The sequence below is a fragment of the Amia ocellicauda genome, unplaced genomic scaffold (genome assembly GCF_036373705.1).
Source record: "Amia ocellicauda isolate fAmiCal2 unplaced genomic scaffold, fAmiCal2.hap1 HAP1_SCAFFOLD_73, whole genome shotgun sequence".
NCBI lineage: Eukaryota > Metazoa > Chordata > Actinopteri > Amiiformes > Amiidae > Amia > Amia ocellicauda.
Genome location: NW_027103000.1, coordinates 1 through 27,428, shown reverse-complemented (window position 1 = coordinate 27,428; position 27,428 = coordinate 1). Strand labels below are relative to the sequence as shown.

At 43.4% G+C, this 27,428-nt stretch overlaps 23 non-coding genes across 23 annotated transcripts; all 23 read left to right on the top strand.

The window, feature by feature from the left end:
* Positions 1 to 341: 341 nt before the first annotated feature.
* On the top strand, positions 342 to 460 carry LOC136742086 (5S ribosomal RNA). The gene has a single exon (XR_010814716.1). It is a non-coding gene; the product is annotated as a 5S ribosomal RNA (ribosomal RNA).
* Positions 461 to 1,526: 1,066 nt separating this feature from the next.
* LOC136742073 (5S ribosomal RNA) lies at positions 1,527 to 1,645 on the top strand. Its single transcript, XR_010814703.1, has one exon. It is a non-coding gene; the product is annotated as a 5S ribosomal RNA (ribosomal RNA).
* Positions 1,646 to 2,701: 1,056 nt separating this feature from the next.
* LOC136742005 (5S ribosomal RNA) lies at positions 2,702 to 2,820 on the top strand. The gene has a single exon (XR_010814639.1). It is a non-coding gene; the product is annotated as a 5S ribosomal RNA (ribosomal RNA).
* Positions 2,821 to 3,875: 1,055 nt separating this feature from the next.
* On the top strand, positions 3,876 to 3,994 carry LOC136742069 (5S ribosomal RNA). The gene has a single exon (XR_010814700.1). It is a non-coding gene; the product is annotated as a 5S ribosomal RNA (ribosomal RNA).
* A 1,066-nt stretch (positions 3,995 to 5,060) lies between these two features.
* LOC136742119 (5S ribosomal RNA) lies at positions 5,061 to 5,179 on the top strand. The gene has a single exon (XR_010814747.1). It is a non-coding gene; the product is annotated as a 5S ribosomal RNA (ribosomal RNA).
* A 1,055-nt stretch (positions 5,180 to 6,234) lies between these two features.
* On the top strand, positions 6,235 to 6,353 carry LOC136742221 (5S ribosomal RNA). Its single transcript, XR_010814845.1, has one exon. It is a non-coding gene; the product is annotated as a 5S ribosomal RNA (ribosomal RNA).
* Positions 6,354 to 7,407: 1,054 nt separating this feature from the next.
* Positions 7,408 to 7,526, top strand: LOC136742095 (5S ribosomal RNA). Its single transcript, XR_010814724.1, has one exon. It is a non-coding gene; the product is annotated as a 5S ribosomal RNA (ribosomal RNA).
* A 1,055-nt stretch (positions 7,527 to 8,581) lies between these two features.
* Positions 8,582 to 8,700, top strand: LOC136742249 (5S ribosomal RNA). Its single transcript, XR_010814870.1, has one exon. It is a non-coding gene; the product is annotated as a 5S ribosomal RNA (ribosomal RNA).
* Positions 8,701 to 9,766: 1,066 nt separating this feature from the next.
* On the top strand, positions 9,767 to 9,885 carry LOC136742116 (5S ribosomal RNA). Its single transcript, XR_010814744.1, has one exon. It is a non-coding gene; the product is annotated as a 5S ribosomal RNA (ribosomal RNA).
* Positions 9,886 to 10,951: 1,066 nt separating this feature from the next.
* Positions 10,952 to 11,070, top strand: LOC136742235 (5S ribosomal RNA). Its single transcript, XR_010814858.1, has one exon. It is a non-coding gene; the product is annotated as a 5S ribosomal RNA (ribosomal RNA).
* A 1,066-nt stretch (positions 11,071 to 12,136) lies between these two features.
* Positions 12,137 to 12,255, top strand: LOC136742166 (5S ribosomal RNA). Its single transcript, XR_010814791.1, has one exon. It is a non-coding gene; the product is annotated as a 5S ribosomal RNA (ribosomal RNA).
* Positions 12,256 to 13,311: 1,056 nt separating this feature from the next.
* LOC136742104 (5S ribosomal RNA) lies at positions 13,312 to 13,430 on the top strand. The gene has a single exon (XR_010814733.1). It is a non-coding gene; the product is annotated as a 5S ribosomal RNA (ribosomal RNA).
* Positions 13,431 to 14,486: 1,056 nt separating this feature from the next.
* LOC136742009 (5S ribosomal RNA) lies at positions 14,487 to 14,605 on the top strand. Its single transcript, XR_010814643.1, has one exon. It is a non-coding gene; the product is annotated as a 5S ribosomal RNA (ribosomal RNA).
* Positions 14,606 to 15,661: 1,056 nt separating this feature from the next.
* On the top strand, positions 15,662 to 15,780 carry LOC136742091 (5S ribosomal RNA). The gene has a single exon (XR_010814721.1). It is a non-coding gene; the product is annotated as a 5S ribosomal RNA (ribosomal RNA).
* A 1,056-nt stretch (positions 15,781 to 16,836) lies between these two features.
* LOC136742080 (5S ribosomal RNA) lies at positions 16,837 to 16,955 on the top strand. Its single transcript, XR_010814710.1, has one exon. It is a non-coding gene; the product is annotated as a 5S ribosomal RNA (ribosomal RNA).
* A 1,055-nt stretch (positions 16,956 to 18,010) lies between these two features.
* Positions 18,011 to 18,129, top strand: LOC136742109 (5S ribosomal RNA). Its single transcript, XR_010814738.1, has one exon. It is a non-coding gene; the product is annotated as a 5S ribosomal RNA (ribosomal RNA).
* Positions 18,130 to 19,195: 1,066 nt separating this feature from the next.
* Positions 19,196 to 19,314, top strand: LOC136741999 (5S ribosomal RNA). Its single transcript, XR_010814633.1, has one exon. It is a non-coding gene; the product is annotated as a 5S ribosomal RNA (ribosomal RNA).
* A 1,066-nt stretch (positions 19,315 to 20,380) lies between these two features.
* LOC136742165 (5S ribosomal RNA) lies at positions 20,381 to 20,499 on the top strand. Its single transcript, XR_010814790.1, has one exon. It is a non-coding gene; the product is annotated as a 5S ribosomal RNA (ribosomal RNA).
* A 1,066-nt stretch (positions 20,500 to 21,565) lies between these two features.
* On the top strand, positions 21,566 to 21,684 carry LOC136742163 (5S ribosomal RNA). Its single transcript, XR_010814788.1, has one exon. It is a non-coding gene; the product is annotated as a 5S ribosomal RNA (ribosomal RNA).
* Positions 21,685 to 22,740: 1,056 nt separating this feature from the next.
* On the top strand, positions 22,741 to 22,859 carry LOC136742068 (5S ribosomal RNA). Its single transcript, XR_010814699.1, has one exon. It is a non-coding gene; the product is annotated as a 5S ribosomal RNA (ribosomal RNA).
* Positions 22,860 to 23,915: 1,056 nt separating this feature from the next.
* Positions 23,916 to 24,034, top strand: LOC136742057 (5S ribosomal RNA). The gene has a single exon (XR_010814688.1). It is a non-coding gene; the product is annotated as a 5S ribosomal RNA (ribosomal RNA).
* A 1,056-nt stretch (positions 24,035 to 25,090) lies between these two features.
* LOC136742100 (5S ribosomal RNA) lies at positions 25,091 to 25,209 on the top strand. Its single transcript, XR_010814728.1, has one exon. It is a non-coding gene; the product is annotated as a 5S ribosomal RNA (ribosomal RNA).
* A 1,056-nt stretch (positions 25,210 to 26,265) lies between these two features.
* On the top strand, positions 26,266 to 26,384 carry LOC136742114 (5S ribosomal RNA). Its single transcript, XR_010814742.1, has one exon. It is a non-coding gene; the product is annotated as a 5S ribosomal RNA (ribosomal RNA).
* Positions 26,385 to 27,428: the final 1,044 nt, after the last annotated feature.

Genomic DNA, 27,428 nt, shown 5'->3' with positions numbered 1-27,428 from the left:
CAACCTCCTTTCAGTTTCATACTGCATGTCAATTGAAATCTTTACTGAAATGCACACCTTCTCAAGATTGCGCTTGACTGGCGTGTCAGGCACTCAATTACAGCTGTTTTATCAAGACAATGTGTTCGTTTTGTAATATATAGTTCCGGTCTGGTGTGGCACCCCAGCTAACGCACAACGTTGCCACAATGTTGCCACAACGTGGCGTGTTAGCAGGGACTGTCTGCGGCGCGCTGGTGTGTCCCGGGCTTTAGAGTAGAGAGACAGTTCAACTGTAAGTATGAACGGCAGAAACGGATATTGCCTTCCCTTTAAGTAGAGCGTCAGGGACAGCCTCCCTGGCTTACGGCCATACTAGCCTGAATACGCCCGATCTCGTCCGATCTCGGAAGCTAAGCAGGCTCGGGCCTGGTCAGTATTTGGATGGGAGACCGCCTGGGAATACCAGGTGCTGTAAGCTTTTGCATCTTTTACACACCAAAGGGCGACAAATCACAAGTTTTAACTTTGGATACACGCAATTTCATCATTATTTCAGATTTGACTTCCCCAAATACACAGGCATACAATAGATCTTGTTCTCCAACGTAAACGGTCCCTAGTAACTAGTGTACATTTGTAAATAAATTGAGCATCATGGCTAGAAGTGACTAAATGTTGCCTAATCTTTCTCATCGAGAAATGACACAATTACAGCAACACAAAAAGGAACTCCACCGGACAAAGTTCAGTGCTCACAAGGAGCCTCATTCAACACACACGGTTCCATTCCCATTCATGCAAAGCACGAAAGTGTAAAACTTGGGAACATACTTGAGAGCAAAGATCACATTGAATCTCATTCAAGGCACGGATGTGAATGCAACGGGATGAAATTACTGAAATGATGCCTGCCCTCGAACTGTGATGATGGACTACCCGACTCGCCAATAATATTGGCTTCTGGTGTATTGAAATACAGGAGCTGCTGGATTTGTGTGTTTTCTTACCCCCTCACCATAGTTTGTCAAATGTTTAAACAACTGAACTTATATTCAAGGTTTGTTTCTCTTCATATGTTTTACTGGTTTACATTTGTCTCAGCAACCTGTTGAATGATTCTTCTGCTTTCAAAACAAAATGACAACAGGATGAATGCACACACTTGAAAATACAATACATGCAATGTTATGCATCATAGTGATGCAACCTCCTTTCAGTTTCATACTGCATGTCAATTGAAATCCTTACTGAAATGCACACCTTCTCAAGATTGCGCTTGACTGGCGTGTCAGGCACTCAATTACAGCTGTTTTATCAAGACAATGTGTTCGTTTTGTAATATATAGTTCCGGTCTGGTGTGGCACCCCAGCTAACGCACAACGTTGCCACAATGTTGCCACAACGTTTCGTGTTAGCAGGGACTGTCTGCGGCGCGCTGGTGTGTCCCGGGCTTTAGAGTAGAGAGACAGTTCAACTGTAAGTATGAACGGCAGAAACGGATATTGCCTTCCCTTTAAGTAGAGCGTCAGGGACAGCCTCCCTGGCTTACGGCCATACTAGCCTGAATACGCCCGATCTCGTCCGATCTCGGAAGCTAAGCAGGCTCGGGCCTGGTCAGTACTTGGATGGGAGACTGCCTGGGAATACCAGGTGCTGTAAGCTTTTGCATCTTTTACACACCAGAGGGCGACAAATCACGAGTTTTAACTTTGGATACACGCAATTTCATCATTATTTCAGATTTGACTTCCCCAAATACACAGGCATACAATAGATCTTGTTCTCCAACGTAAACGGTCCCTAGTAACTAGGGTACATTCGTAAATAAATTGAGCATCATGGCTAGAAGTGACTAAATGTTGCCTAATCTTTCTCATCGAGAAATGACACAATTACAGCAACACAAAAAGGAACTCCACCGGACAAAGTTCAGTGCTCACAAGGAGCCTCATTCAACACACACGGTTCCATTCCCATTCATGCAAAGCACGAAAGTGTAAAACTTGGGAACATACTTGAGAGCAAAGATCACATTCAATCTCATTCAAGGCACGGATGTGAATGCAACGGGATGAAATTACTGAAATGATGCCTGCCCTCGAACTGTGATGATGGACTACCCGACTCGCCAATAATATTGGGTTCTGGTGTATTGAAATACAGGAGCTGCTGGATTTGTGTGTTTTCTTACCCCCTCACCATAGTTTGTCAAATGTTTAAACAACTGAACTTATATTCAAGGTTTGTTTCTCTTCATATGTTTTACTGGTTTACATTTGTCTCAGCAACCTGTTGAATGATTCTTCTGCTTTCAAAACAAAATGACAACAGGATGAATGCACACACTTGAAAATACAAAACATGCAATGTTATGCATCATAGTGATGCAACCTCCTTTCAGTTTCATACTGCATGTCAATTGAAATCCTTACTGAAATGCACACCTTCTCAAGATTGCGCTTGACTGGCGTGTCAGGCACTCAATTACAGCTGTTTTATCAAGACAAATGTGTTCGTTTTGTAAAATATAGTTCCGGTCTGGTGTGGCACCCCAGCTAACGCACAACGTTGCCACAACGTGGCATATTAGCAGGGACTGTCTGCGGCGCGCTGGTGTGTCCCGGGCTTTAGAGTAGAGAGACAGTTCAACTGTAAGTATGAACGGCAGAAACGGATATTGCCATCCCTTTAAGTAGAGCGTCAGGGACAGCCTCCCTGGCTTACGGCCATACTAGCCTGAATACGCCCGATCTCGTCCGATCTCGGAAGCTAAGCAGGCTCGGGCCTGGTCAGTACTTGAATGGGAGACCGCCTGGGAATACCAGGTGCTGTAAGCTTTTGCATCTTTTACACACCAGAGCGCGACAAATCACGAGTTTTAACTTTGGATACACGCAATTTCATCATTATTTCAGATTTGACTTCCCCAAATACACAGGCATACAATAGATCTTGTTCTCCAACGTAAACGGTCCCTAGTAACTAGGGTACATTCGTAAATAAATTGAGCATCATGGCTAGAAGTGACTAAATGTTGCCTAATCTTTCTCATCGAGAAATGACACAATTACAGCAACACAAAAAGGAACTCCACCGGACAAAGATCAGTGCTCACAAGGAGCCTCATTCAACACACACGGTTCCATTCCCATTCATGCAAAGCACGAAAGTGTAAAACTTGGGAACATACTTGAGAGCAAAGATCACATTCAATCTCATTCAAGGCACGGATGTGAATGCAACGGGGTGAAATTACTGAAATGATGCCTGCCCTCGAACTGTGATGATGGACTACCCGACTCGCCAATAATATTGGGTTCTGGTGTATTGAAATACAGGAGCTGCTGGATTTGTGTGTTTTCTTACCCCCTCACCATAGTTTGTCAAATGTTTAAACAACTGAACTTATATTCAAGGTTTGTTTCTCTTCATATGTTTTACTGGTTTACATTTGTCTCAGCAACTAGTTGAATGATTCTTCTGCTTTCAAAACAAAATGACAACAGGATGAATGCACACACTTGAAAATACAATACATGCAATGTTATGCATCATAGTGATGCAACCTCCTTTCAGTTTCATACTGCATGTCAATTGAAATCCTTACTGAAATGCACACCTTCTCAAGATTGCGCTTGACTGGCGTGTCAGGCACTCAATTACAGCTATATTATCAAGACAATGTGTTCGTTTTGTAAAATATAGTTCCGGTCTGGTGTGGCACCCCAGCTAACGCACAACGTTGCCACAACGTTTCGTGTTAGCAGGGACTGTCTGCGGCGCGCTGGTGTGTCCCGGACTTTAGAGTAGAGAGACAGTTCAACTGCAAGCATGAGCGGCAGAAACGGATATTGCCTTCCCTTTAAGTAGAGCGTCAGGGACAGCCTCCCTGGCTTACGGCCATACTAGCCTGAATACGCCCGATCTCGTCCGATCTCGGAAGCTAAGCTGGCTCGGGCCTGGTCAGTACTTGGATGGGAGACCGCCTGGGAATACCAGGTGCTGTAAGCTTTTGCATATTTTACACACCAGAGGGCGACAAATCACGAGTTTTAACTTTGGATACACACAATTTCATCATTATTTCAGGTTTTACTTCCCCAAATACACAGGCATACAATAGATCTTGTTCTCCAACGTAAAAGGTCCCTAGTAACTAGGGTACATTCATAAATAAATTGAGCATCATGGCTAGAAGTGTCTAAATGTTGCCTAATCTTTCTCATCGAGAAATGACACAATTACAGCAACACAAAAAGGAACTCCACCGGACAAAGTTCAGTGCTCACAAGGAGCCTCATTCAACACACACGGTTCCATTCCCATTCATGCAAAGCACGAAAGTGTAAAACTTGGGAACATACTTGAGAGCAAAGATCACATTCAATCTCATTCAAGGCACGGATGTGAATGCAACGGGATGAAATTACTGAAATGATGCCTGCCCTCGAACTGTGATGATGGACTACCCGACTCGCCAATAATATTGGGTTCTGGTGTATTGAAATACAGGAGCTGCTGGATTTGTGTGTTTTCTTACCCCCTCACCATAGTTTGTCAAATGTTTAAACAACTGAACTTATATTCAAGGTTTATTTTTCTTCATATGTTTTACTGGTTTACATTTGTCTCAGCAACCTGTTGAATGATTCTTCTGCTTTCAAAACAAAATGACAACAGGATGAATGCACACACTTGAAAATACAATACATGCAATGTTATGCATCATAGTGATGCAACCTCCTTTCAGTTTCATACTGCATGTCAATTGAAATCCTTACTGAAATGCACACCTTCTCAAGATTGCGCTTGACTGGCGTGTCAGGCACTCAATTACAGCTGTTTTATCAAAACAATGTGTTCGTTTTGTAATATATACTTCCGGTCTGGTGTGGCACCCCAGCTAACGCACAACGTTGCCACAATGTTGCCACAACGTGGCGTGTTAGCAGGGACTGTCTGCGGCGCGCTGGTGTGTCCCGGGCTTTAGAGTAGAGAGACAGTTCAACTGTAAGTATGAACGGCAGAAACGGATATTGCCTTCCCTTTAAGTAGAGCGTCAGGGACAGCCTTCCTGGCTTACGGCCATACTAGCCTGAATACGCTCGATCTCGTCCGATCTCGGAAGCTAAGCAGGCTCGGGCCTGGTCAGTACTTGAATGGGAGACCGCCTGGGAATACCAGGTGCTGTAAGCTTTTGCATCTTTTACACACCAGAGGGCGACAAATCACGAGTTTTAACTTTGGATACACGCAATTTCATCATTATTTCAGATTTGACTTCCCCAAATACACAGGCATACAATAGATCTTGTTCTCCAACGTAAACGGTCCCTAGTAACTAGGGTACATTCATAAATAAATTGAGCATCATGGCTAGAAGTGACTAAATGTTGCCTAATCTTTCTCATCGAGAAATGACACAATTACAGCAACACAAAAAGGAACTCCACCGGACAAAGTTCAGTGCTCACAAGGAGCCTCATTCAACACACACGGTTCCATTCCCATTCATGCAAAGCACGAAAGTGTAAAACTTGGGAACATACTTGAGAGCAAAGATCACATTCAATCTCATTCAAGGCACGGATGTGAATGCAACGGGATGAAATTACTGAAATGATGCCTGCCCTCGAACTGTGATGATGGACTACCTGATTCGCCAATAATATTGGGTTCTGGTGTATTGAAATACAGGAGCTGCTGGATTTGTGTGTTTTCTTACCCCCTCACCATAGTTTGTCAAATGTTTAAACAACTGAACTTATATTCAAGGTTTGTTTCTCTTCATATGTTTTACTGGTTTACATTTGTCTCAGCAACCTGTTGAATGATTCTTCTGCTTTCAAAACAAAATGACAACAGGATGAATGCACACACTTGAAAATACAATACATGCAATGTTATGCATCATAGTGATGCAACCTCCTTTCAGTTTCATACTGCATGTCAATTGAAATCCTTACTGAAATGCACACCTTCTCAAGATTGCGCTTGACTGGCGTGTCAGGCACTCAATTACAGCTGTTTTATCAAGACAATGTGTTCGTTTTGTAAAATATAGTTCCGGTCTGGTGTGGCACCCCAGCTAACGCACAACGTTGCCACAACGTGGCGTGTTAGCAGGGACTGTCTGCGGCGCGCTGGTGTGTCCCGGGCTTTAGAGTAGAGAGACAGTTCAACTGTAAGTATGAACGGCAGAAACGGATATTGCCTTCCCTTTAACTAGAGCGTCAGGGACAGCCTCCCTGGCTTACGGCCATATTAGCCTGAATACGCCCGATCTCGTCCGATCTCGGAAGCCAAGCAGGCTCGGGTCTGGTCAGTACTTGGATGGGAGACCGCCTGGGAATACCAGGTGCTGTAAGCTTCTTCACCTTTTACACACCAGAGGGCGACAAATCACGAGTTTTAACTTTGGATACACACAATTTCATCATTATTTCAGATTTTACTTCCCCAAATACACAGGCATACAATAGATCTTGTTCTCCAACGTAAACGGTCCCTAGTAACTAGGGTACATTCGTAAATAAATTGAGCATCATGGCTAGAAGTGACTAAATGTTGCCTAATCTTTCTCATCGAGAAATGACACAATTACAGCAACACAAAAAGAACTCCACCGGACAAAGTTCAGTGCTCACAAGGAGCCTCATTCAACACACACGGTTCCATTCCCATTCATGCAAAGCACGAAAGTGTAAAACTTGGGAACATACTTGAGAGCAAAGATCACATTCAATCTCATTCAAGGCACGGATGTGAATGCAACGGGATGAAATTACTGAAATGATGCCTGCCCTTGAACTGTGATGATGGACTACCCGACTCGCCAATAATATTGGCTTCTGGTGTATTGAAATACAGGAGCTGCTGGATTTGTGTCATTTCTTACCCCCTCACCATAGTTTGTCAAATGTTTAAACAACTGAACTTATATTGAAGGTTTGTTTCTCTTCATATGTTTTACTGGTTTACATTTGTCTCAGCAACCTGTTGAATGATTCTTCTGCTTTCAAAACAAAATGACAACAGGATGAATGCACACACTTGAAAATACAATACATGCAATGTTATGCATCATAGTGATGCAACCTCCTTTCAGTTTCATACTGCATGTCAATTGAAATCCTTACTGAAATGCACACCTTCTCAAGATTGCGCTTGACTGGCGTGTCAGGCACTCAATTACAGCTGTTTTATCAAGACAATGTGTTCGTTTTGTAAAATATAGTTCCGGTCTGGTGTGGCACCCCAGCTAACGCACAACGTTGCCACAACGTGGCGTGTTAGCAGGGACTGTCTGTGGCGCGCTGGTGTGTCCCGGGCTTTAGAGTAGAGAGACAGTTCAACTGTAAGTATGAATGGCAGAAACGGATATTGCCTTCCCTTTAAATAGAGCGTCAGGGACAGCCTCCCTGGATTACGGCCATACTAGCCTGAATACGCCCGATCTCGTCCGATCTCGGAAGCCAAGCAGGCTCGGGCCTGGTTAGTACTTGGATGGGAGACCGCCTGGGAATACCAGGTGCTGTAAGCTTTTGCACCTTTTACACACCAGAGGGCGACAAATCACGAGTTTTAACTTTGGATACACACAATTTCATCATTATTTCAGATTTTACTTCCCCAAATACACAGGCATACAATAGATCTTGTTCTCCAACGTAAACGGTCCCTAGTAACTAGGGTACATTCGTAAATAAATTGAGCATCATGGCTAGAAGTGACTAAATGTTGCCTAATCTTTCTCATCAAGAAATGACACAATTACAGCAACACAAAAAGGAACTCCACCGGACAAAGTTCAGTGCTCACAAGGAGCCTCATTCAACACACACGGTTCCATTCCCATTCATGCAAAGCACGAAAGTGTAAAACTTGGGAACGTACTTGAGAGCAAAGATCACATTCAATCTCATTCAAGGCACGGATGTGAATGCAACGGGATGAAATTACTGAAATGATGCCTGCCCTCGAACTGTGATGATGGACTACCCGACTCGCCAATAATATTGGGTTCTGGTGTATTGAAATACAGGAGCTGCTGGATTTGTGTGTTTTCTTACCGCCTCACCATAGTTTGTCAAATGTTTAAACAACTGAACTTATATTCAAGGTTTGTTTCTCTTCATATGTTTTACTGGTTTACATTTGTCTCAGCAACCTGTTGAATGATTCATCTGCTTTCAAAACAAAATGACAACAGGATGAATGCACACACTTGAAAATACACTACATGCAATGTTATGCATCATAGTGATGCAACCTCCTTTCAGTTTCATACTGCATGTCAATTGAAATCCTTACTGAAATGCACACCTTCTCAAGATTGCGCTTGACTGGCGTGTCAGGCACTCAATTACAGCTGTTTTATCAAGACAATGTGTTCGTTTTGTAAAATATAGTTCCGGTCTGGTGTGGCACCCCAGCTAACGCACAACGTTGCCACAACGTGGCGTGTTAGCAGGGACAGTCTGCGGCGCGCTGGTGTGTCCCGGGCTTTAGAGTAGAGAGACAGTTCAACTGTAAGTATGAACGGCAGAAACGGATATTGCCTTCCCTTTAAGTAGAGCGTCAGGAACAGCCTCCCTGGCTTATGGCCATTCTAGCCTGAATACGCCCGATCTCGTCCGATCTCGGAAGCCAAGCAGGCTCGGGCCTGGTCAGCACTTGGATGGGAGACCGCCTGGGAATACCAGGTGCTGTAAGCTTTTGCACCTTTTACACACCAGAGGGCGACAAATCACGAGTTTTAACTTTGGATACACACAATTTCATCATTATTTCAGATTTTACTTCCCCAAATACACAGGCATACAATAGATCTTGTTCTCCAACGTAAACGGTCCCTAGTAACTAGGGTACATTCGTAACTAAATTGAGCATCATGGCTAGAAGTGACTAAATGTTGCCTAATCTTTCTCATCGAGAAATGACACAATTACAGCAACACAAAAAGGAACTCCACCGGACAAAGTTCAGTGCTCACAAGGAGCCTCATTCAACACACACGGTTCCATTCCCATTCATGCAAAGCAAGAAAGTGTAAAACTTGGGAACATACTTGAGAGCAAAGATCACATTCAATCTCATTCAAGGCACGGATGTGAATGCAACGGGATGAAATTACTGAAATGATGCCTGCCCTCGAACTGTGATGATGGACTACCCGACTCGCCAATCATGTTGGGTTCTGGTGTATTGAAATACAGGAGCTGCTGGATTTGTATGTTTTCTTACCCCCTCACCATAGTTTGTCAAATGTTTAAACAACTGAACTTATATTCAAGGTTTGTTTCTCTTCATATGTTTTACTGGTTTACATTTGTCTCAGCAACCTGTTGAATGATTCTTCTGCTTTCAAAACAAAATGACAACAGGATGAATGCACACACTTGAAAATACAATACATGCAATGTTATGCATCATAGTGATGCAACCTCCTTTCAGTTTCATACTGCATGTCAATTGAAATCCTTACTGAAATGCACACCTTGTCAAGATTGCGCTTGACTGGCGTGTCAGGCACTCAATTACAGCTGTTTTATCAAGACAATGTGTTCGTTTTGTAATATATAGTTCCGGTCTGGTGTGGCACCCCAGCTAACGCACAACGTTGCCACAATGTTGCCACAACGTGGCGTGTTAGCAGGGACTGTCTGCGGCGCGCTGGTGTGTCCCGGGCTTTAGAGTAGAGAGACAGTTCAACTGTAAGTATGAACGGCAGAAACGGATATTGCCTTCCCTTTAAGTAGAGCGTCAGGGACAGCCTCCCTGGCTTACGGCCATACTAGCCTGAATACGCCCGATCTCGTCCGATCTCGGAAGCTAAGCAGGCTCGGGCCTGGTCAGTACTTGGATGGGAGACCGCCTGGGAATACCAGGTGCTGTAAGCTTTTGCATCTTTTACACACCAGAGGGCGACAAATCACGAGTTTTAACTTTGGATACACGCAATTTCATCATTATTTCAGATTTGACTTCCCCAAATACACAGGCATACATTAGATCTTGTTCTCCAACGTAAACGGTCCCTAGTAACTAGGGTACATTCGTAAATAAATTGAGCATCATGGCTAGAAGTGACTAAATGTTGCCTAATCTTTCTCATCGAGAAATGACACAATTACAGCAACACAAAAAGGAACTCCACCGGACAAAGTTCAGTGCTCACAAGGAGCCTCATTCAACACACACGGTTCCATTCCCATTCATGCAAAGCACGAAAGTGTAAAACTTGGGAACATACTTGAGAGCAAAGATCACATTCAATCTCATTCAAGGCACGGATGTGAATGCAACGGGATGAAATTACTGAAATGATGCCTGCCCTCGAACTGTGATGATGGACTACCCGACTCGCCAATAATATTGGGTTCTGGTGTATTGAAATACAGGAGCTGCTGGATTTGTGTGTTTTCTTACCCCCTCACCATAGTTTGTCAAATGTTTAAACAACTGAACTTATATTCAAGGTTTGTTTCTCTTCATATGTTTTACTGGTTTACATTTGTCTCAGCAACCTGTTGAATGATTCTTCTGCTTTCAAAACAAAATGACAACAGGATGAATGCAAACACTTGAAAATACAATACATGCAATGTTATGCATCATAGTGATGCAACCTCCTTTCAGTTTCATACTGCATGTCAATTGAAATCCTTACTGAAATGCACACCTTCTCAAGATTGCGCTTGACTGGCGTGTCAGGCACTCAATTACAGCTGTTTTATCAAGACAATGTGTTCGTTTTGTAATATATAGTTCCGGTCTGGTGTGGCACCCCAGCTAACGCACAACGTTGCCACAATGTTGCCACAACGTGGCGTGTTAGCAGGGACTGTCTGCGGCGCGCTGGTGTGTCCCGGGCTTTAGAGTAGAGAGACAGTTCAACTGTAAGTATGAACGGCAGAAACGGATATTGCCTTCCCTTTAAGTAGAGCGTCAGGGACAGCCTCCCTGGCTTACGGCCATACTAGCCTGAATACGCCCAATCTCGTCCGATCTCGGAAACTAAGCAGGCTCGGGCCTGGTCAGTACTTGGATGGGAGACCGCCTGGGAATACCAGGTGCTGTAAGCTTTTGCATCTTTTACACACCAAAGGGCGACAAATCACAAGTTTTAACTTTGGATACACGCAATTTCATCATTATTTCAGATTTGACTTCCCCAAATACACAGGCATACAATAGATCTTGTTCTCCAACGTAAACGGTCCCTAGTAACTAGTGTACATTTGTAAATAAATTGAGCATCATGGCTAGAAGTGACTAAATGTTGCCTAATCTTTCTCATCGAGAAATGACACAATTACAGCAACACAAAAAGGAACTCCACCGGACAAAGTTCAGTGCTCACAAGGAGCCTCATTCAACACACACGGTTCCATTCCCATTCATGCAAAGCACGAAAGTGTAAAACTTGGGAACATACTTGAGAGCAAAGATCACATTGAATCTCATTCAAGGCACGGATGTGAATGCAACGGGATGAAATTACTGAAATGATGCCTGCCCTCGAACTGTGATGATGGACTACCCGACTCGCCAATAATATTGGCTTCTGGTGTATTGAAATACAGGAGCTGCTGGATTTGTGTGTTTTCTTACCCCCTCACCATAGTTTGTCAAATGTTTAAACAACTGAACTTATATTCAAGGTTTGTTTCTCTTCATATGTTTTACTGGTTTACATTTGTCTCAGCAACCTGTTGAATGATTCTTCTGCTTTCAAAACAAAATGTAAACAGGATGAATGCACACACTTGAAAATACAATACATGCAATGTTATGCATCATAGTGATGCAACCTCCTTTCAGTTTCATACTGCATGTCAATTGAAATCCTTACTGAAATGCACACCTTCTCAAGATTGCGCTTGACTGGCGTGTCAGGCACTCAATTACAGCTGTTTTATCAAGACAATGTGTTCGTTTTGTAATATATAGTTCCGGTCTGGTGTGGCACCCCAGCTAACGCACAACGTTGCCACAATGTTGCCACAACGTTTCGTGTTAGCAGGGACTGTCTGCGGCGCGCTGGTGTGTCCCGGGCTTTAGAGTAGAGAGACAGTTCAACTGTAAGTATGAACGGCAGAAACGGATATTGCCTTCCCTTTAAGTAGAGCGTCAGGGACAGCCTCCCTGGCTTACGGCCATACTAGCCTGAATACGCCCGATCTCGTCCGATCTCGGAAGCTAAGCAGGCTCGGGCCTTGTCAGTACTTGGATGGGAGACCGCCTGGGAATACCAGGTGCTGTAAGCTTTTGCATCTTTTACACACCAAAGGGCGACAAATCACAAGTTTTAACTTTGGATACACGCAATTTCATCATTATTTCAGATTTGACTTCCCCAAATACACAGGCATTCAATAGATCTTGTTCTCCAACGTAATCGGTCCCTAGTAACTATTGTACATTTGTAAATAAATTGAGCATCATGGCTAGAAGTGACTAAATGTTGCCTAATCTTTCTCATCGAGAAATGACACAATTACAGCAACACAAAAAGGAACTCCACCGGACAAAGTTCAGTGCTCACAAGGAGCCTCATTCAACACACACGGTTCCATTCCCATTCATGCAAAGCACGAAAGTGTAAAACTTGGGAACATACTTGAGAGCAAAGATCACATTGAATCTCATTCAAGGCACGGATGTGAATGCAACGGGATGAAATTACTGAAATGATGCCTGCCCTCGAACTGTGATGATGGACTACCCGACTCGCCAATAATATTGGGTTCTGGTGTATTGAAATACAGGAGCTGCTGGATTTGTGTGTTTTCTTACCCCCTCACCATAGTTTGTCAAATGTTTAAACAACTGAACTTATATTCAAGGTTTGTTTCTCTTCATATGTTTTACTGGTTTACATTTGTCTCAGCAACCTGTTGAATGATTCTTCTGCTTTCAAAACAAAATGACAACAGGATGAATGCACACACTTGAAAATACAAAACATGCAATGTTATGCATCATAGTGATGCAACCTCCTTTCAGTTTCATACTGCATGTCAATTGAAATCCTTACTGAAATGCACACCTTCTCAAGATTGCGCTTGACTGGCGTGTCAGGCACTCAATTACAGCTGTTTTATCAAGACAAATGTGTTCGTTTTGTAAAATATAGTTCCGGTCTGGTGTGGCACCCCAGCTAACGCACAACGTTGCCACAACGTGGCATATTAGCAGGGACTGTCTGCGGCGCGCTGGTGTGTCCCGGGCTTTAGAGTAGAGAGACAGTTCAACTGTAAGTATGAACGGCAGAAACGGATATTGCCATCCCTTTAAGTAGAGCGTCAGGGACAGCCTCCCTGGCTTACGGCCATACTAGCCTGAATACGCCCGATCTCGTCCGATCTCGGAAGCTAAGCAGGCTCGGGCCTGGTCAGTACTTGGATGGGAGACCGCCTGGGAATACCAGGTGCTGTAAGCTTTTGCATCTTTTACACACCAGAGCGCGACAAATCACGAGTTTTAACTTTGGATACACGCAATTTCATCATTATTTCAGATTTGACTTCCCCAAATACACAGGCATACAATAGATCTTGTTCTCCAACGTAAACGGTCCCTAGTAACTAGGGTACATTCGTAAATAAATTGAGCATCATGGCTAGAAGTGACTAAATGTTGCCTAATCTTTCTCATCGAGAAATGACACAATTACAGCAACACAAAAAGGAACTCCACCGGACAAAGATCAGTGCTCACAAGGAGCCTCATTCAACACACACGGTTCCATTCCCATTCATGCAAAGCACGAAAGTGTAAAACTTGGGAACATACTTGAGAGCAAAGATCACATTCAATCTCATTCAAGGCACGGATGTGAATGCAACGGGGTGAAATTACTGAAATGATGCCTGCCCTCGAACTGTGATGATGGACTACCCGACTCGCCAATAATATTGGGTTCTGGTGTATTGAAATACAGGAGCTGCTGGATTTGTGTGTTTTCTTACCCCCTCACCATAGTTTGTCAAATGTTTAAACAACTGAACTTATATTCAAGGTTTGTTTCTCTTCATATGTTTTACTGGTTTACATTTGTCTCAGCAACCTGTTGAATGATTCTTCTGCTTTCAAAACAAAATGACAACAGGATGAATGCACACACTTGAAAATACAATACATGCAATGTTATGCATCATAGTGATGCAACCTCCTTTCAGTTTCATACTGCATGTCAATTGAAATCCTTACTGAAATGCACACCTTCTCAAGATTGCGCTTGACTGGCGTGTCAGGCACTCAATTACAGCTGTTTTATCAAGACAAATGTGTTCGTTTTGTAAAATATAGTTCCGGTCTGGTGTGGCACCCCAGCTAACGCACAACGTTGCCACAACGTGGCATATTAGCAGGGACTGTCTGCGGCGCGCTGGTGTGTCCCGGGCTTTAGAGTAGAGAGACAGTTCAACTGTAAGTATGAACGGCAGAAACGGATATTGCCATCCCTTTAAGTAGAGCGTCAGGGACAGCCTCCCTGGCTTACGGCCATACTAGCCTGAATACGCCCGATCTCGTCCGATCTCGGAAGCTAAGCAGGCTCGGGCCTGGTCAGTACTTGAATGGGAGACCCCCTGGGAATACCAGGTGCTGTAAGCTTTTGCATCTTTTACACACCAGAGCGCGACAAATCACGAGTTTTAACTTTGGATACACGCAATTTCATCATTATTTCAGATTTGACTTCCCCAAATACACAGGCATACAATAGATCTTGTTCTCCAACGTAAACGGTCCCTAGTAACAAGGGTACATTCGTAAATAAATTGAGCATCATGGCTAGAAGTGACTAAATGTTGCCTAATCTTTCTCATCGAGAAATGAAACAATTACAGCAACACAAAAAGGAACTCCACCGGACAAAGATCAGTGCTCACAAGGAGCCTCATTCAACACACACGGTTCCATTCCCATTCATGCAAAGCACGAAAGTGTAAAACTTGGGAACATACTTGAGAGCAAAGATCACATTCAATCTCATTCAAGGCACGGATGTGAATGCAACGGGGTGAAATTACTGAAATGATGCCTGCCCTCGAACTGTGATGATGGACTACCCGACTCGCCAATAATATTGGGTTCTGGTGTATTGAAATACAGGAGCTGCTGGATTTGTGTGTTTTCTTACCCCCTCACCATAGTTTGTCAAATGTTTAAACAACTGAACTTATATTCAAGGTTTGTTTCTCTTCATATGTTTTACTGGTTTACATTTGTCTCAGCAACCTGTTGAATGATTCTTCTGCTTTCAAAACAAAATGACAACAGGATGAATGCACACACTTGAAAATACAATACATGCAATGTTATGCATCATAGTGATGCAACCTCCTTTCAGTTTCATACTGCATGTCAATTGAAATCCTTACTGAAATGCACACCTTCTCAAGATTGCGCTTGACTGGCGTGTCAGGCACTCAATTACAGCTGTTTTATCAAGACAAATGTGTTCGTTTTGTAAAATATAGATCCGGTCTGGTGTGGCACCCCAGCTAACGCACAACGTTGCCACAACGTGGCATATTAGCAGGGACTGTCTGCGGCGCGCTGGTGTGTCCCGGGCTTTAGAGTAGAGAGACAGTTCAACTGTAAGTATGAACGGCAGAAACGGATATTGCCATCCCTTTAAGTAGAGCGTCAGGGACAGCCTCCCTGGCTTACGGCCATACTAGCCTGAATACGCCCGATCTCGTCCGATCTCGGAAGCTAAGCAGGCTCGGGCCTGGTCAGTACTTGGATGGGAGACCGCCTGGGAATACCAGGTGCTGTAAGCTTTTGCATCTTTTACACACCAGAGCGCGACAAATCACGAGTTTTAACTTTGGATACACGCAATTTCATCATTATTTCAGATTTGACTTCCCCAAATACACAGGCATACAATAGATCTTGTTCTCCAACGTAAACGGTCCCTAGTAACTAGGGTACATTCGTAAATAAATTGAGCATCATGGCTAGAAGTGACTAAATGTTGCCTAATCTTTCTCATCGAGAAATGACACAATTACAGCAACACAAAAAGGAACTCCACCGGACAAAGATCAGTGCTCACAAGGAGCCTCATTCAACACACACAGTTCCATTCCCATTCATGCAAAGCACGAAAGTGTAAAACTTGGGAACATACTTGAGAGCAAAGATCACATTCAATCTCATTCAAGGCACGGATGTGAATGCAACGGGATGAAATTACTGAAATGATGCCTGCCCTCGAACTGTGATGATGGACTACCCGACTCGCCAATAATATTGGGTTCTGGTGTATTGAAATACAGGAGCTGCTGGATTTGTGTGTTTTCTTACCCCCTCACCATAGTTTGTCAAATGTTTAAACAACTGAACTTATATTCAAGGTTTGTTTCTCTTCATATGTTTTACTGGTTTACATTTGTCTCAGCAACCTGTTGAATGATTCTTCTGCTTTCAAAACAAAATGACAACAGGATGAATGCACACACTTGAAAATACAATACATGCAATGTTATGCATCATAGTGATGCAACCTCCTTTCAGTTTCATACTGCATGTCAATTGAAATCCTTACTGAAATGCACACCTTCTCAAGATTGCGCTTGACTGGCGTGTCAGGCACTCAATTACAGCTGTTTTATCAAGACAAATGTGTTCGTTTTGTAAAATATAGTTCCGGTCTGGTGTGGCACCCCAGCTAACGCACAACGTTGCCACAACGTGGCATATTAGCAGGGACTGTCTGCGGCGCGCTGGTGTGTCCCGGGCTTTAGAGTAGAGAGACAGTTCAACTGTAAGTATGAACGGCAGAAACGGATATTGCCATCCCTTTAAGTAGAGCGTCAGGGACAGCCTCCCTGGCTTACGGCCATACTAGCCTGAATACGCCCGATCTCGTCCGATCTCGGAAGCTAAGCAGGCTCGGGCCTGGTCAGTACTTGGATGGGAGACCGCCTGGGAATACCAGGTGCTGTAAGCTTTTGCATCTTTTACACACCAAAGGGCGACAAATCACGAGTTTTAACTTTGGATACACGCAATTTCATCATTATTTCAGATTTGACTTCCCCAAATACACAGGCATACAATAGATCTTGTTCTCCAACGTAAACGGTCCCTAGTAACTAGGGTACATTCGTAAATAAATTGAGCATCATGGCTAGAAGTGACTAAATGTTGCCTAATCTTTCTCATCGAGAAATGACACAATTACAGCAACACAAAAAGGAACTCCACCGGACAAAGATCAGTGCTCACAAGGAGCCTCATTCAACACACACGGTTCCATTCCCATTCATGCAAAGCACGAAAGTGTAAAACTTGGGAACATACTTGAGAGCAAAGATCACATTCAATCTCATTCAAGGCACGGATGTGAATGCAACGGGATGAAATTACTGAAATGATGCCTGCCCTCGAACTGTGATGATGGACTACCCGACTCGCCAATAATATTGGGTTCTGGTGTATTGAAATACAGGAGCTGCTGGATTTGTGTGTTTTCTTACCCCCTCACCATAGTTTGTCAAATGTTTAAACAACTGAACTTATATTCAAGGTTTGTTTCTCTTCATATGTTTTACTGGTTTACATTTGTCTCAGCAACCTGTTGAATGATTCTTCTGCTTTCAAAACAAAATGACAACAGGATGAATGCACACACTTGAAAATACAATACATGCAATGTTATGCATCATAGTGATGCAACCTCCTTTCAGTTTCATACTGCATGTCAATTGAAATCCTTACTGAAATGCACACCTTCTCAAGATTGCGCTTGACTGGCGTGTCAGGCACTCAATTACAGCTGTATTATCAAGACAATGTGTTCGTTTTGTAAAATATAGTTCCGGTCTGGTGTGGCACCCCAGCTAACGCACAACGTTGCCACAACGTTTCGTGTTAGCAGGGACTGTCTGCGGCGCGCTGGTGTGTCCCGGGCTTTAGAGTAGAGAGACAGTTCAACTGTAAGTATGAATGGCAGAAACGGATATTGCCTTCCCTTTAAGTAGAGCGTCAGGGACAGCCTCCCTGGCTTATGGCCATACTAGCCTGAATACGCCCGATCTCGTCCGATCTCGGAAGCTAAGCAGGCTCTGGCCTGGTCAGTACTTGGATGGGAGACCGCCTGGGAATACCAGGTGCTGTAAGCTTTTGCATCTTTTACACACCAAAGGGCGACAAATCACAAGTTTTAACTTTGGATACACGCAATTTCATCATTATTTCAGATTTGACTTCCCCAAATACACAGGCATACAATAGATCTTGTTCTCCAACGTAAACGGTCCCTAGTAACTAGTGTACATTTGTAAATAAATTGAGCATCATGGCTAGAAGTGACTAAATGTTGCCTAATCTTTCTCATCGAGAAATGACACAATTATAGCAACACAAAAAGGAACTCCACCGGACAAAGTTCAGTGCTCACAAGGAGCCTCATTCAACACACACGGTTCCATTCCCATTCATGCAAAGCACGAAAGTGTAAAACTTGGGAACATACTTGAGAGCAAAGATCATATTCAATCTCATTCAAGGCACGGATGTGAATGCAACGGGATGAAATTACTGAAATGATGCCTGCCCTCGAACTGTGATGATGGACTACCCGACTCGCCAATAATATTGGGTTCTGGTGTATTGAAATACAGGAGCTGCTGGATTTGTGTGTTTTCTTACCCCCTCACCATAGTTTGTCAAATGTTTAAACAACTGAACTTATATTCAAGGTTTGTTTCTCTTCATATGTTTTACTGGTTTACATTTGTCTCAGCAACCTGTTGAATGATTCTTCTGCTTTCAAAACAAAATGACAAAAGGATGAATGCACACACTTGAAAATACAATACATGCAATGTTATGCATCATAGTGATGCAACCTCCTTTCAGTTTCATACTGCATGTCAATTGAAATCCTTACTGAAATGCACACCTTCTCAAGATTGCGCTTGACTGGCGTGTCAGGCACTCAATTACAGCTGTTTTATCAAGACAATGTGTTCGTTTTGTAATATATAGTTCCGGTCTGGTGTGGCACCCCAGCTAACGCACAACGTTGCCACAATGTTGCCACAACGTGGCGTGTTAGCAGGGACTGTCTGCGGCGCGCTGGTGTGTCCCGGGCTTTAGAGTAGAGAGACAGTTCAACTGTAAGTATGAATGGCAGAAACGGATATTGCCTTCCCTTTAAGTAGAGCGTCAGGGACAGCCTCCCTGGCTTATGGCCATACTAGCCTGAATACGCCCGATCTCGTCCGATCTCGGAAGCTAAGCAGGCTCGGGCCTGGTCAGTACTTGGATGGGAGACCGCCTGGGAATACCAGGTGCTGTAAGCTTTTGCATCTTTTACACACCAAAGGGCGACAAATCACAAGTTTTAACTTTGGATACACGCAATTTCATCATTATTTCAGATTTGACTTCCCCAAATACACAGGCATACAATAGATCTTGTTCTCCAACGTAAACGGTCCCTAGTAACTAGTGTACATTTGTAAATAAATTGAGCATCATGGCTAGAAGTGACTAAATGTTGCCTAATCTTTCTCATCGAGAAATGACACAATTACAGCAACACAAAAAGGAACTCCACCGGACAAAGTTCAGTGCTCACAAGGAGCCTCATTCAACACACACGGTTCCATTCCCATTCATGCAAAGCACGAAAGTGTAAAACTTGGGAACATACTTGAGAGCAAAGATCACATTGAATCTCATTCAAGGCACGGATGTGAATGCAACGGGATGAAATTACTGAAATGATGCCTGCCCTCGAACTGTGATGATGGACTACCCGACTCGCCAATAATATTGGCTTCTGGTGTATTGAAATACAGGAGCTGCTGGATTTGTGTGTTTTCTTACCCCCTCACCATAGTTTGTCAAATGTTTAAACAACTGAACTTATATTCAAGGTTTGTTTCTCTTCATATGTTTTACTGGTTTACATTTGTCTCAGCAACCTGTTGAATGATTCTTCTGCTTTCAAAACAAAATGACAACAGGATGAATGCACACACTTGAAAATACAATACATGCAATGTTATGCATCATAGTGATGCAACCTCCTTTCAGTTTCATACTGCATGTCAATTGAAATCCTTACTGAAATGCACACCTTCTCAAGATTGCGCTTGACTGGCGTGTCAGGCACTCAATTACAGCTGTTTTATCAAGACAATGTGTTCGTTTTGTAATATATAGTTCCGGTCTGGTGTGGCACCCCAGCTAACGCACAACGTTGCCACAATGTTGCCACAACGTTTCGTGTTAGCAGGGACTGTCTGCGGCGCGCTGGTGTGTCCCGGGCTTTAGAGTAGAGAGACAGTTCAACTGTAAGTATGAACGGCAGAAACGGATATTGCCTTCCCTTTAAGTAGAGCGTCAGGGACAGCCTCCCTGGCTTACGGCCATACTAGCCTGAATACGCCCGATCTCGTCCGATCTCGGAAGCTAAGCAGGCTCGGGCCTTGTCAGTACTTGGATGGGAGACCGCCTGGGAATACCAGGTGCTGTAAGCTTTTGCATCTTTTACACACCAAAGGGCGACAAATCACAAGTTTTAACTTTGGATACACGCAATTTCATCATTATTTCAGATTTGACTTCCCCAAATACACAGGCATACAATAGATCTTGTTCTCCAACGTAAACGGTCCCTAGTAACTAGTGTACATTTGTAAATAAATTGAGCATCATGGCTAGAAGTGACTAAATGTTGCCTAATCTTTCTCATCGAGAAATGACACAATTACAGCAACACAAAAAGGAACTCCACCGGACAAAGTTCAGTGCTCACAAGGAGCCTCATTCAACACACACGGTTCCATTCCCATTCATGCAAAGCACGAAAGTGTAAAACTTGGGAACATACTTGAGAGCAAAGATCACATTGAATCTCATTCAAGGCACGGATGTGAATGCAACGGGATGAAATTACTGAAATGATGCCTGCCCTCGAACTGTGATGATGGACTACCCGACTCGCCAATAATATTGGGTTCTGGTGTATTGAAATACAGGAGCTGCTGGATTTGTGTGTTTTCTTACCCCCTCACCATAGTTTGTCAAATGTTTAAACAACTGAACTTATATTCAAGGTTTGTTTCTCTTCATATGTTTTACTGGTTTACATTTGTCTCAGCAACCTGTTGAATGATTCTTCTGCTTTCAAAACAAAATGACAACAGGATGAATGCACACACTTGAAAATACAATACATGCAATGTTATGCATCATAGTGATGCAACCTCCTTTCAGTTTCATACTGCATGTCAATTGAAATCCTTACTGAAATGCACACCTTCTCAAGATTGCGCTTGACTGGCGTGTCAGGCACTCAATTACAGCTGTTTTATCAAGACAATGTGTTCGTTTTGTAATATATAGTTCCGGTCTGGTGTGGCACCCCAGCTAACGCACAACGTTGCCACAATGTTGCCACAACGTTTCGTGTTAGCAGGGACTGTCTGCGGCGCGCTGGTGTGTCCCGGGCTTTAGAGTAGAGAGACAGTTCAACTGTAAGTATGAACGGCAGAAACGGATATTGCCTTCCCTTTAAGTAGAGCGTCAGGGACAGCCTCCCTGGCTTACGGCCATACTAGCCTGAATACGCCCGATCTCGTCCGATCTCGGAAGCTAAGCAGGCTCGGGCCTTGTCAGTACTTGGATGGGAGACCGCCTGGGAATACCAGGTGCTGTAAGCTTTTGCATCTTTTACACACCAAAGGGCGACAAATCACAAGTTTTAACTTTGGATACACGCAATTTCATCATTATTTCAGATTTGACTTCCCCAAATACACAGGCATACAATAGATCTTGTTCTCCAACGTAAACGGTCCCTAGTAACTAGTGTACATTTGTAAATAAATTGAGCATCATGGCTAGAAGTGACTAAATGTTGCCTAATCTTTCTCATCGAGAAATGACACAATTACAGCAACACAAAAAGGAACTCCACCGGACAAAGTTCAGTGCTCACAAGGAGCCTCATTCAACACACACGGTTCCATTCCCATTCATGCAAAGCACGAAAGTGTAAAACTTGGGAACATACTTGAGAGCAAAGATCACATTGAATCTCATTCAAGGCACGGATGTGAATGCAACGGGATGAAATTACTGAAATGATGCCTGCCCTCGAACTGTGATGATGGACTACCCGACTCGCCAATAATATTGGGTTCTGGTGTATTGAAATACAGGAGCTGCTGGATTTGTGTGTTTTCTTACCCCCTCACCATAGTTTGTCAAATGTTTAAACAACTGAACTTATATTCAAGGTTTGTTTCTCTTCATATGTTTTACTGGTTTACATTTGTCTCAGCAACCTGTTGAATGATTCTTCTGCTTTCAAAACAAAATGACAACAGGATGAATGCACACACTTGAAAATACAAAACATGCAATGTTATGCATCATAGTGATGCAACCTCCTTTCAGTTTCATACTGCATGTCAATTGAAATCCTTACTGAAATGCACACCTTCTCAAGATTGCGCTTGACTGGCGTGTCAGGCACTCAATTACAGCTGTTTTATCAAGACAAATGTGTTCGTTTTGTAAAATATAGTTCCGGTCTGGTGTGGCACCCCAGCTAACGCACAACGTTGCCACAACGTGGCATATTAGCAGGGACTGTCTGCGGCGCGCTGGTGTGTCCCGGGCTTTAGAGTAGAGAGACAGTTCAACTGTAAGTATGAACGGCAGAAACGGATATTGCCATCCCTTTAAGTAGAGCGTCAGGGACAGCCTCCCTGGCTTACGGCCATACTAGCCTGAATACGCCCGATCTCGTCCGATCTCGGAAGCTAAGCAGGCTCGGGCCTGGTCAGTACTTGGATGGGAGACCGCCTGGGAATACCAGGTGCTGTAAGCTTTTGCATCTTTTACACACCAGAGCGCGACAAATCACGAGTTTTAACTTTGGATACACGCAATTTCATCATTATTTCAGATTTGACTTCCCCAAATACACAGGCATACAATAGATCTTGTTCTCCAACGTAAACGGTCCCTAGTAACTAGGGTACATTCGTAAATAAATTGAGCATCATGGCTAGAAGTGACTAAATGTTGCCTAATCTTTCTCATCGAGAAATGACACAATTACAGCAACACAAAAAGGAACTCCACCGGACAAAGATCAGTGCTCACAAGGAGCCTCATTCAACACACACGGTTCCATTCCCATTCATGCAAAGCACGAAAGTGTAAAACTTGGGAACATACTTGATAGCAAAGATCACATTCAATCTCATTCAAGGCACGGATGTGAATGCAACGGGGTGAAATTACTGAAATGATGCCTGCCCTCGAACTGTGATGATGGACTACCCGACTCGCCAATAATATTGGGTTCTGGTGTATTGAAATACAGGAGCTGCTGGATTTGTGTGTTTTCTTACCCCCTCACCATAGTTTGTCAAATGTTTAAACAACTGAACTTATATTCAAGGTTTGTTTCTCTTCATATGTTTTACTGGTTTACATTTGTCTCAGCAACCTGTTGAATGATTCTTCTGCTTTCAAAACAAAATGACAACAGGATGAATGCACACACTTGAAAATACAATACATGCAATGTTATGCATCATAGTGATGCAACCTCCTTTCAGTTTCATACTGCATGTCAATTGAAATCCTTACTGAAATGCACACCTTCTCAAGATTGCGCTTGACTGGCGTGTCAGGCACTCAATTACAGCTCTTTTATCAAGACAAATGTGTTCGTTTTGTAAAATATAGTTCCGGTCTGGTGTGGCACCCCAGCTAACGCACAACGTTGCCACAACGTGGCATATTAGCAGGGACTGTCTGCGGCGCGCTGGTGTGTCCCGGGCTTTAGAGTAGAGAGACAGTTCAACTGTAAGTATGAACGGCAGAAACGGATATTGCCATCCCTTTAAGTAGAGCGTCAGGGACACCCTCCCTGGCTTACGGCCATACTAGCCTGAATACGCCCGATCTCGTCCGATCTCGGAAGCTAAGCAGGCTCGGGCCTGGTCAGTACTTGGATGGGAGACCGCCTGGGAATACCAGGTGCTGTAAGCTTTTGCATCTTTTACACACCAGAGCGCGACAAATCACGAGTTTTAACTTTGGATACACGCAATTTCATCATTATTTCAGATTTGACTTCCCCAAATACACAGGCATACAATAGATCTTGTTCTCCAACGTAAACGGTCCCTAGTAACTAGGGTACATTCGTAAATAAATTGAGCATCATGGCTAGAAGTGACTAAATGTTGCCTAATCTTTCTCATCGAGAAATGACACAATTACAGCAACACAAAAAGGAACTCCACCGGACAAAGATCAGTGCTCACAAGGAGCCTCATTCAACACACACGGTTCCATTCCCATTCATGCAAAGCACGAAAGTGTAAAACTTGGGAACATACTTGAGAGCAAAGATCACATTGAATCTCATTCAAGGCACGGATGTGAATGCAACGGGATGAAATTACTGAAATGATGCCTGCCCTCGAACTGTGATGATGGACTACCCGACTCGCCAATAATATTGGGTTCTGGTGTATTGAAATACAGGAGCTGCTGGATTTGTGTGTTTTCTTACCCCCTCACCATAGTTTGTCAAATGTTTAAACAACTGAACTTATATTCAAGGTTTGTTTCTCTTCATATGTTTTACTGGTTTACATTTGTCTCAGCAACCTGTTGAATGATTCTTCTGCTTTCAAAACAAAATGACAACAGGATGAATGCACACACTTGAAAATACAATACATGCAATGTTATGCATCATAGTGATGCAACCTCCTTTCAGTTTCATACTGCATGTCAATTGAAATCCTTACTGAAATGCACACCTTCTCAAGATTGCGCTTGACTGGCGTGTCAGGCACTCAATTACAGCTGTTTTATCAAGACAAATGTGTTCGTTTTGTAAAATATAGTTCCGGTCTGGTGTGGCACCCCAGCTAACGCACAACGTTGCCACAACGTGGCATATTAGCAGGGACTGTCTGCGGCGCGCTGGTGTGTCCCGGGCTTTAGAGTAGAGAGACAGTTCAACTGTAAGTATGAACGGCAGAAACGGATATTGCCATCCCTTTAAGTAGAGCGTCAGGGACAGCCTCCCTGGCTTACGGCCATACTAGTCTGAATACGCCCGATCTCGTCCGATCTCGGAAGCTAAGCAGGCTCGGGCCTGGTCAGTACTTGAATGGGAGACCGCCTGGGAATACCAGGTGCTGTAAGCTTTTGCATCTTTTACACACCAGAGCGCGACAAATCACGAGTTTTAACTTTGGATACACGCAATTTCATCATTATTTCAGATTTGACTTCCCCAAATACACAGGCATACAATAGATCTTGTTCTCCAACGTAAACGGTCCCTAGTAACTAGGGTACATTCGTAAATAAATTGAGCATCATGGCTAGAAGTGACTAAATGTTGCCTAATCTTTCTCATCGAGAAATGACACAATTACAGCAACACAAAAAGGAACTCCACCGGACAAAGATCAGTGCTCACAAGGAGCCTCATTCAACACACACGGTTCCATTCCCATTCATGCAAAGCACGAAAGTGTAAAACTTGGGAACATACTTGAGAGCAAAGATCACATTCAATCTCATTCAAGGCACGGATGTGAATGCAACGGGGTGAAATTACTGAAATGATGCCTGCCCTCGAACTGTGATGATGGACTACCCGACTCGCCAATAATATTGGGTTCTGGTGTATTGAAATACAGGAGCTGCTGGATTTGTGTGTTTTCTTACCCCCTCACCATAGTTTGTCAAATGTTTAAACAACTGAACTTATATTCAAGGTTTGTTTCTCTTCATATGTTTTACTGGTTTACATTTGTCTCAGCAACCTGTTGAATGATTCTTCTGCTTTCAAAACAAAATGACAACAGGATGAATGCACACACTTGAAAATACAATACATGCAATGTTATGCATCATAGTGATGCAACCTCCTTTCAGTTTCATACTGCATGTCAATTGAAATCCTTACTGAAATGCACACCTTCTCAAGATTGCGCTTGACTGGCGTGTCAGGCACTCAATTACAGCTGTTTTATCAAGACAAATGTGTTCGTTTTGTAAAATATAGTTCCGGTCTGGTGTGGCACCCCAGCTAACGCACAACGTTGCCACAACGTGGCATATTAGCAGGGACTGTCTGCGGCGCGCTGGTGTGTCCCGGGCTTTAGAGTAGAGAGACAGTTCAACTGTAAGTATGAACGGCAGAAACGGATATTGCCATCCCTTTAAGTAGAGCGTCAGGGACAGCCTCCCTGGCTTACGGCCATACTAGCCTGAATACGCCCGATCTCGTCCGATCTCGGAAGCTAAGCAGGCTCGGTCCTGGTCAGTACTTGGATGGGAGACCGCCTGGGAATACCAGGTGCTGTAAGCTTTTGCATCTTTTACACACCAGAGCGCGACAAATCACGAGTTTTAACTTTGGATACACGCAATTTCATCATTATTTCAGATTTGACTTCCCCAAATACACAGGCATACAATAGATCTTGTTCTCCAACGTAAACGGTCCCTAGTAACTAGGGTACATTCGTAAATAAATTGAGCATCATGGCTAGAAGTGACTAAATGTTGCCTAATCTTTCTCATCGAGAAATGACACAATTACAGCAACACAAAAAGGAACTCCACCGGACAAAGATCAGTGCTCACAAGGAGCCTCATTCAACACACACGGTTCCATTCCCATTCATGCAAAGCACGAAAGTGTAAAACTTGGGAACATACTTGAGAGCAAAGATCACATTCAATCTCATTCAAGGCACGGATGTGAATGCAACGGGATGAAATTACTGAAATGATGCCTGCCCTCGAACTGTGATGATGGACTACCCGACTCGCCAATAATATTGGGTTCTGGTGTATTGAAATACAGGAGCTGCTGGATTTGTGTGTTTTCTTACCCCCTCACCATAGTTTGTCAAATGTTTAAACAACTGAACTTATATTCAAGGTTTGTTTCTCTTCATATGTTTTACTGGTTTACATTTGTCTCAGCAACCTGTTGAATGATTCTTCTGCTTTCAAAACAAAATGACAACAGGATGAATGCACACACTTGAAAATACAATACATGCAATGTTATGCATCATAGTGATGAAACCTCCTTTCAGTTTCATACTGCATGTCAATTGAAATCCTTACTGAAATGCACACCTTCTCAAGATTGCGCTTGACTGGCGTGTCAGGCACTCAATTACAGCTGTTTTATCAAGACAAATGTGTTCGTTTTGTAAAATATAGTTCCGGTCTGGTGTGGCACCCCAGCTAACGCACAACGTTGCCACAACGTGGCATATTAGCAGGGACTGTCTGCGGCGCGCTGGTGTGTCCCGGGCTTTAGAGTAGAGAGACAGTTCAACTGTAAGTATGAACGGCAGAAACGGATATTGCCATCCCTTTAAGTAGAGCGTCAGGG